At 38.0% G+C, this 9,562-nt stretch overlaps 1 non-coding gene across 1 annotated transcript; it reads left to right on the top strand.

Annotated features, from left to right (window-relative positions):
• The first annotated feature begins 494 nt into the window (after nt 1–494).
• On the top strand, nt 495–598 carry LOC130971435 (small nucleolar RNA R71). The gene has a single exon (XR_009082655.1). It is a non-coding gene; the product is annotated as a small nucleolar RNA R71 (small nucleolar RNA).
• The last annotated feature ends 8,964 nt before the right edge of the window (nt 599–9,562 follow it).

Genomic DNA, 9,562 nt, shown 5'->3' with positions numbered 1-9,562 from the left:
TATATTGGTTGGGGTTGTAAGGTTTATGGTTTTGTGGTTGGGTTTGCTGGGTTCCCCACCCAAAGTTTGGGTGGTTTTTCCAGCCCTGGTTGTAAGTGTTGGAATGTGGATCATATGGTTGCCTTTGTTGATTTCCCACATAGTTGGCCTCTTCCCAATCACCTCCTTCAGTGCTTACCTCCTCTTGATCTTGTGTGTGTATTGCAGCCACTTGATTTGTTTCTAATTTCCTGGTGAGCTCTGCTAGTTGCTTGGCAAACACCTTGTTTTAGGCTAGAATTGTATCAACATGGTTCAGCTCCATGACTCCCTTAGTGTTGTGTCTCTCTGAAGCATAGTAGTACTCATTCTCAGCCACCGTCTCAATCACTTCAATGGCTTCTTCCACAGTCTTTTTCCTGTTCAATGAACCTCCTGATGAATGGTCTACAGCCTTCCTTGATTCATTAGAAAGTCCATCATAGAAAATATGCAATTGCACCCAGTCATGGAACATGTCTGGTGGGCATTTCCTTGTCAAATTCTTGAACCTCTCCCATGCCTCGTAGAGAGTTTCACCATCTTATTGTCTAAAAGTCTGAACCTCAGATCGAAGCCTCTTGACCTTTTGTGGGGGGTAGAAACGTGCTAGAAACTTGCTTTCCACCTCATCCCAGGTTGTTAGGCTCCCCCTTGGGAATGATTCCAGCCACTTAGCTGCCTTGTCCCTAAGTGAAAATGGAAATAAGAGCAGTTTATAGGCATCTTCCTGGACTCCATTGGACTTCACAGTGTCGCAAATTCTCAGGAATTTTGTGAGATGTTGGTTTGGATCTTCATTAGCACTCCCACCAAATGAACAATGATTCTCCACCAGTGATATTAGCTGTGGTTTGAGTTCAAAATTGTTGGCCTGAATGGGTGGTTTCTGAATGCTGCTACCACAATTCCCAGAGGTTGGGTTTATGTATGAACCAAGAACCCTCCTCTCGGGAATGGCATTGTTTCCATCAGCTCTCTCATGGTTGTGAACTTCTCTATCCATGTTGAGATCTAGAGCTTCCTCAAAATTGTCCTCAGATTCTCCTTCAGATTCTTCTTCTCCCAGTACTCTCTTCCCTCTTGCTTCCCTTCTAAGTCTATGAAGGGTCCTCTCTGGTTCGGTGTGTGGAGGAGTTGATGTCTCTCTTCTCCTACCTGTCATACAAGAACACAGCACAGGCAACAAACAAGTGAAATACTCTTGGTTAATGGAAGAGTATGGTTAGAGCAATTGAGGAATTAATTCAAATAGTTAGTGAGTCAGTGAGTTAGTTGCTTGAATTTAAAGGCATAAAGAAAGAAAGCAAGTAACAGAGTGCAGAAATTAAAATTCAACTAGTAACTTGAACTGAATTAACAAAACAAGAAAAATGCTCAATCTAATTAACTTCCAATTTGAGAATTGTCAATCGAAAACCAATCCCCGGCAACGGCGCCATAAACTTGATGCTACGATTTTAGGAAATTGCACGATCGGCAAAAATTCCTTCCGGCAAGTGCACCGATTATCGTCAAGTAAAAACTCACAATAGAGTGAGGTCGAATCCCACAAGGATTGGTTGAGTGAGCAATTCGGATTAGAAGTGTGTTCTAGTTGAGCGGAATCAAGATTTAGATGAGAATTGCGGAATGTAAAATTGGCGGGAAACGTAAATGGCAAGAAATTGAAATTGCGGAATCTTAAATTGCATGAATTAAAGAGCGAGAAGCTAAATTGCTGAAATTAAAAAGGGATCGGGGTGATTGCATGAATTTAATTGCAGAATGTAAAGAGAAAGTGGTAGATCAGAAAAAGGGGAATTCATTGGGTTTCAGGAGATATTGAGATCTCCGAATCAAAACATTTTTATCCCTTCCTCAACCAATGCATTCATTGAATTTTGTTTGGCAATCTTATATGATTGGATCCCAATCCCTTGGCTCACCAATTCTCTCTAAAAACAAACAAATTCCCAATCCCTTGGTTTAAATGTTCATAAGAAGAGATGATGCTCGATCACTGATTATACCACACAGTTTCATGAACCACAATTTGGTAGGATTACATGTCACAATATCCATCCAAACCCCAATCCAATTCACTGTGAGAAAGCTTCTCTAGCATGAATCCTCCATTCCTTTCCCAAGGTTCCGAAGGATTCCAATTATGGATAGTTTCTTTCCCAAGACAACTAACCAATGGAATTAGATCGAGAAGCTTTCTAACAAAATTCAAGAGAAAAGATTGAAGAAGAAGATAAAAACTATTATTGATTCATTGAATTACAATAGAGCTCCCTAACCCAATGAAAGGGGGTTTAGTGAGTCATAGCTCTGAATTCAATTCCAACAAATATGAAAACTAGAAAAATGATTCCCAAAAGTCCCTTTTTTTCTAACTTAAATTCTATCCTATTTATACACTTTCTAAATTGAGCTTCTGTTGTGTTTCTTGGGCTTTGAGGCCTTTCCCTGATTTCCTTTTGCTTTGGGTTTATGATCCATAATCCTGATGAGGCTGCTGATCCAATTCTGTAACATTCATTGAGCCAACTTAGTGATACTCAAGTAATGACACATGACTCAACAAATTGAAATTCCAGACTCATCAATTCTTCAGGCCCAATCCCATAAACCATGATATTCAATTGGGTTTCATACCAGAGTATGTTTAAGTTAATGTTTGTGCTCAAATGCTAACTTAAACTGCAATATCTTTGGCCCAGAAACCTTTTCAAATAGTGGCGTTTAAGTTGCAGTTTAAGCTTAAACTGCAACTTAAACGTTGGACACTCCTGGAGGTGGTATAATTCAAGCACGTTTAAGCTTCAGTTTAAGGTTAAACTGAAGCTTAAACGTGGAAATGGAAGAAAGCAACCCTGGAGGGTAAAGTAGTCGAACACGTTTAAGCTTCAGTTTAAGGTTAAACTGAAGCTTAAACGTGGAAATGAAGAAAGCAACCCTGGAGGAGAATGGTCGAACACGTTTAAGCTCCAGTTTAAGGTTAAACTCGAGCTTAAACGTCGAAATGAGGAAAGCAACCCTGGAGTGTGGTTTTTGGTCGAACACGTTTAAGCTTCAGTTTAAGGTTAAACTGGAGCTTAAACGTGGAAATGAGGAAAGCAACCTTGGAGTGTGGTTTTTGGTCGAACACGTTTAAGCTTCAGTTTAAGGTTAAACTGAAGCTTAAACGTGGAAATGGCTCCCTGGTGCATTTCTCATTTCTGGCGTTTAACTTCCAGTTTAAGGTTAAACTGGAGGTTAAACGCCACTTCCAACTTTTCCTCAGCTTTCATGATTTTGGCGTTTAAGCTCCAGTTTAAGCTTAAACTGGAGCTTAAACTCCACATGTGATATTCAAGCTTCCTTTATTGATTTTGTTGCTTCCTTGCCTAACCTCTTCTTCCCTGAAATCATCCAAACAACTGCATCAAAGTCTTGCAAAATTTCATGAGAAATCTTCCATTCATAGCATTCAAGTAATATAACTAAAAACTCATGGAATTTGCATCAAAATCATACTGTTTGGATGGTTCATTGCTTTGTTATTCATTTAACCATTCTTGGTTACTTTAAGCTCAAGAAAATGCATAAAACAACTAAAACTAATAGAAAAATGCTAGTGAAACTAGCCTAAGATGCCTTGGCATCATGTACCAAGTTTTTGGCACCGTTGTCGGGGATTGTTTGAGTTTGAACAACTGACGGTGAATCTTGTTGCTTAGATTAGGAAAAATTAGTCCTTTTGGTTTATAGTCACTAGAATTGCATCTTTTATTATCCCTTTTAAAAACTTTTTCAAAAATATTATTTTTCTTTATTAATTTTTAGTTTTTCTGTGAAGTTTAGTGTCATGTTTTAAGTTTGGTGTCAATTGCATGCTTTTCTTTGTCTTTCAATTTTCGAATTTCATGTTCTTTGTTTTTCCTTGATCTTCAAATTGTTCTTGTCAATTTTTCTTATTTGATCTTTGGTTTTTCTTGTTCTGTGTGTTTTTGTGTTTTCCTTGTGCTTTTTTAAAATATTAGTTTTCAAAAATATTTTTTTATACAATATTAAAACACGTTACATTTATAGCTCAGTTGGCTTTGTTCGTTGGCTTATGTTCTTGGCAATTGGGTATCTTCCTTTTAAAACTTTTTTCAAAAATAATTTTTCTTTGATTAAATATTGTGCCAAACTTTAAGTTTGGTGTTTTCTTGTTAATCTTTCTTTAATTTTCGAAAATTTTATTGTGGTTTTCTAAAAATTTTAAGTTTGGTGTTCTTTCTTTTGTTCTTGTTGTTCTTGTGAGTCTTCAAAGTGTTCTTGAGTCCTCTTTGTGTTTTGATCTTAAAATTTTTAAGTTTGGTATTCCTTGGTGTTTTCCCTCCAAAATTTTCGAAAACAAGGAGCATTAGATCTAAAAATTTTAAGTCTTGGGTCTTTTGTGCGTTTTTCTCTTTCATCATAAAATTCAAAATTCAAAAAAATATATATTTTTTCTACCTATTTTTAAAGCAATTATTTCGAATTTTTTTTCTAAAAATTTCGGATTTCTTTTTTAAAATTTTAAAATTATAGCATTTTCAAAAATATTCTAACCATTTTCTCTCTCCTTACTTTTTCGAATTTCTTCATCAAAATATTTTCAAATTCTTTTTATTTTTCTTTTCATTTTAGTTTTTATTTTATTCTATTTTATTATTTCGAAACCTCCTCTATAATAATAAAATAAATAAAATAAATCCACATTATCTCCCTTTCTCCATCATGGACCTAAGTGGAAATAAACAGTCCAGAAGGACTCTGGGGTTATATGCCAACCCCAATACTGCTTCATATGGGAGCAGTATCTGTATACCCTCCATTGGAGTTAGTAGCTTTGAGTTGAATCCTCAGCTCATTATCATGGTGCAGCAAAGTTGCCAGTATTCTGGTCTTTCACAGGAAGAACCTACAGAGTTTCTGGCACAGTATTTACAAATTACTGACACAGTACATGATAAGGAAATAGATCAGGATGTCTACAGATTATTACTGTTTCCATTTGCTGTAAAAGACCAAGCTAAGAGGTGGTTAAATAACCAACCTAAGGACAGCATAAAGACATGGAAATAGCTGTCAAAAAAAATTCCTGAATCACTATTTTCCTTCAAAACAGATGCCACAGCTAAGGCTGAACATCCAAGGCTTCAAACAAGGAGATAATGAATCCCTTTACGATGCCTGGGAGAGATATAGAGAGATGCTAAGAAAATGTCCCTCTAAACTGTTTTCAGAGTAGGTGAAGTTAGACATCTTTTATTATGGGCTTACAGAGAAAGCTTAGATTTCTCTAGACCACTCATCTGGTGGATCTATACACGTGAGAAAGACAATTGAAGAAGCTCAAGAGCTCATTGATACAGTAGCCAGAAATCAGCATATGTACCTAAGCAGTGAACCTTCCATCAACGAATAGGCTAAAACAGTAACTGCTGAACTCAGTCCTGCAGATCAAGCTACTGAATTCAATCAGCAATTAGATTTTCTAACAAAACAGTTAGCCGAATTCAAGGAAATATTGCAAGAAACAAGAATGGCTAATATGAATATGGAAGTGCAGTTGAAGCAAACAGAACAGCAGTTATCAAAACAAATAACAGAAGAATGTCAAGCAGTTCAATTAAGAAGTGGAAAAATATTAAATACCTCACTTCAAGGCAGCAAGAAGCCAAGAAATGAACAGACTGCTACCCAAAATCCCTCTGAGGATAGTCAGGGCCCAGAGAGGAATAATTTTGGCGCTCAAACGCCAGATAATGGGTGGAAAGCTGGCGTTGAATGCTCAACCCATGCTCAGTTCTGGCGTCCAATGCCAGAAACAAGCAAGGAACTGGCGTTGAACGCCCAAAAGAAGCTCAGTTCTGGCGTTTAGACGCCAAAAATAGATAAGGAGTTGGCGTCTAACATCACTCCAGCTTCCACCCCTGGTATTCAAACACCAGTGGGAGATCAGACACATACAAGTGCTAATAGCAACTCCTCTAAAAAGGCTTCTCAACCCACGGCTATAGGCAATAAACCTGCAGCAACTAAAGTTGAGGAATACAAAGCCAAAATTCCTTATCCTCAGAAACTCCGCCAAGCCGAACAGGATAAGCAATTTGCCCGCTTTGCAGACTATCTCAGCACTCTTGAGATAAAGATTCCGTTTGCAAAGGCACTTGATCAAATACCCTATTATGCTAAGTTCATGAAAGAAATCTTAAGTCATAAGAAGGATTCGAGGGAAATTGAGAAAGTTTACCTCACTGAAGAATTCAGTGCAGTTATTCTGAAAAGCTTACTGATGCATTGTTAGCTCAAAATAAGATGATCACCAAGCAGCTAGCAGATCTTACCAAGAAGGTGGAGGAGAATCAAGTTGCAGCAGCCATCACTTCATCACTAGCTCAAGAAGGAGTAAACATAGGAGAAGAAGGTGACTGGGAGCAAGCCAACTATGTTGGAAACTCACCTAGACAAGTCCATGATCCATACTCCAAAACTTACAACTCTGGATGGAGAAATCACCCCAACTTTGGATGGGGAAACCAACAAGACCAAGGGCGAGATCAGAGACGCCACAACCTCAACTCCAACAACAATGCAACTCATCAAAACACCTCACAGAGATATTACCAACATCCATTTAACCAACCTTCTCAACCATCTAATCTCAACCCACCATCATCAACAGATGATAGGCTCTCAAAGATTGAGGCTCTACTTGAGAACTTATGCAGAGAGATCCAAGACAACAAAGTGTTTAAGGAAGAAGTGCGAGCCAATATCAAGAACCAAGGAGAAAACATCAAGAGATTGGAGTCCTAAGTAGGATATCTATCTCAACAAATTCCCAAACCCACTAATGGATTCCCCAGTGATACAGAGAAGAATCCAAGATGAGAAACAAAAAAGTGAGATGGAAAGAATGCAAAATGATAACCACAAGTGATGAGGGGAGTATGAATAGAGTAGAACACCTCCAAAATAATCAAAAGGAAAGCCAGGAGGAAAGAAGCTATACACCCCAACCTACATCTAAGGAAGACCTGAAGAAGAAGGAGGTATTAAACCCATATGCACCTTTTTCCCACAGGCTTAAAGGTGGTGTATCAGGGAGAATGTATTCAACGTTCCTTGATATATTTGCATCTCTTGATATAAATATACCATTCATTAAAGCCCTCCAGCAAATGCATTTCTACATCAAGTATATAAAGGAGCTACTAGCCAGAAAAAGTCCATTAAAGGGTAGACAAACAATAAAGATGAACAAGGATTGCAGTGCTCTCATTCAACCAGGGCCACCCACAAAGAAGGAGGATCCAGGGAGTTTCCACATTCCTTGTGCCATAGGAGAAACAACAATTGACAAAGGGCTTTGTGATTTGGGAGCAAGCATCAACTTAATGCCTCTCTCCCTCATGAAGAAACTCCAAATCAATGAACTAACTCCTACTGATGTAATTATCAGATTGGCTGACAAAACTAAAAAATAAGCAATAGGAGTGGTTGAAAATGTGCTGGTGAAGGTTGGGAGCTATTATCTTCCCACAGATTTTGTTGTTCTAGAAATGGATGAGAATTCTATTTACCCCATCATTCTGGGAAGACCATTCCTAGCCACAGCCAGAGCACTCATAGATGTAGAGCGAGGAGAGCTAGTGTTGAGAATATATGATGAGCAGCTCACCTTCAATGTTTTCAACCTCTCACAAGAATCAAGTCAAGAGAACAAAGAATCAAGAGAAGAGGAGAATGAAGCACTAATGCAAGAAACAAGCAAGGAAGCACAAACAACACAATTGGAAACCCCATTGGTTGGGAAGCCATGTATTCAAGAAAAACCTCATTCAAAGGTAACTCAAAAGGAACCAGAACCACCAGAGTCATGCAGAGTCAAAATAAGGATTCCTTAGAGAAAGAATCTGTAGAAAGCAAGAGAGTATCAAAAGGTACAAAGAAGAAAGTTCCAAGAAGATGGAGAAACAAGAAGATCCCTACAAAAGATTTCTCCCCATGAGATGAAGTGATCTCTGGTCACTATCCAACCATCCCACTTCATCTTCCCACCATCCCATCTCAGCTACCTCAAGTCTACACCATCAACAAAATCTTGTCCTTAGAGCATGTGGAGCTTGTCAACAAAGCCAATGGACATAGGTTCACTGCAAGAGGAGAAGACTTCAAGCACTATCAGCCACCTTGACAAGGATCAATGATGATTAGATTTTTGACGGTTTAGAATTTTACTAATAAAATCTCGTTGTAAAGTATAGTTTCTAAACCAACAATAACCCTTTCATACAAAAGATTGTTTGTCACAAGTAATAAACCCCTAAATTTATAAACCGAAGTATTGGACCTCGGGTCGTTCTCCCTAGGAATTACAATAAAGTGTCTTGTTATTGGTTATGAGTTATTTTGGGGTTTTGGATAAGAAGCATGAAAGTAAATGACAATGAAAATAAACTAACAACTAACAAAGCTCTTGGTAAGATATGAGAACTAGAAATCCTATCCTAGTTATCCTCCTCAATTGTGATGAGAATTGTTCATTGCTACCACTTAGTTAACCTCTAACCATGGAGGAAAGAAAAGTGGATGAATCAATTTGATTCCTCAAGTCCTAATCAACTCCTAAAGAAATGACTAGCTTTAGAGATATTCAAATTAATTAGCAACTTCTAATTATCAATCAACAAGGGAATTAGATAACTCAAGTGTCACTAATTACTCTACCTAGGCCAAGAGGAACAAAACCTACACTAAAACTAAAAGAGACATTTCATCAAACACATAGAGTGCAATACAAGTAAACATTATTAAATGCAAGAATTAAAGGAATCTACAACTACAAAAACAAGAGATCAACAATAGAAAAGCAAAGAAGACACATTTAGTATGAATTACCTCTTATTGAATTGGAAGAATGTAGAAGGAACAATACTAGATCTACAACAAAATATAAGAACAACATAAAGGAAATTATAACAAAAGAGTAGAAGAAGATGAATGTAGCAACAAAGAATTGAGAGGTAGAAGTAGAAGAAAGCAAAGATTAAAACCTAGATCTAAGAACTAGACTTAATCCTAATCCTAATTCTAGAGAGAAGTGAGAGCTTCTCTCTCTAAACTCTAAACTAATCCTAAGTATACTATATGCTATATTTTGATGATTCATTCCTTCCTTGATGCCTTCCCCTTAATCCTTCATCCTTTTATTCCTTTCTCCTAGCAATTGGCGCCAAAATGGGTTTAGAAACCCCCCTCAAATCGCCAGGCACGTGTTGCATTAATGAAGCCATGTGCTGCCATCGACGCGTGCGCGCACGGTACGCGTGCGTGTCCCTGGCCAATTCTGCAATGTGCGCGCGAGCGCCTTGTGCGCGTGCGCGTGCATGGTCGAGATCAATTCCTTTGGCTTTTGTGCTTCTCTCCACTTGCATGCTTTCTTCCTTGCTCCCTTGATCCATGACTAGCCTATTTCAACCTGAGATTTCTAGCAAACATATCAAGGCATCTTATGGAATCAAAGAGAAACTAGAATTTA

Source organism: Arachis stenosperma, chromosome 3 (assembly GCF_014773155.1).
Source record: "Arachis stenosperma cultivar V10309 chromosome 3, arast.V10309.gnm1.PFL2, whole genome shotgun sequence".
Classification (NCBI taxonomy): Eukaryota; Viridiplantae; Streptophyta; class Magnoliopsida; order Fabales; family Fabaceae; genus Arachis; species Arachis stenosperma.
This window is presented reverse-complemented; position numbering and strand designations above follow the sequence as displayed.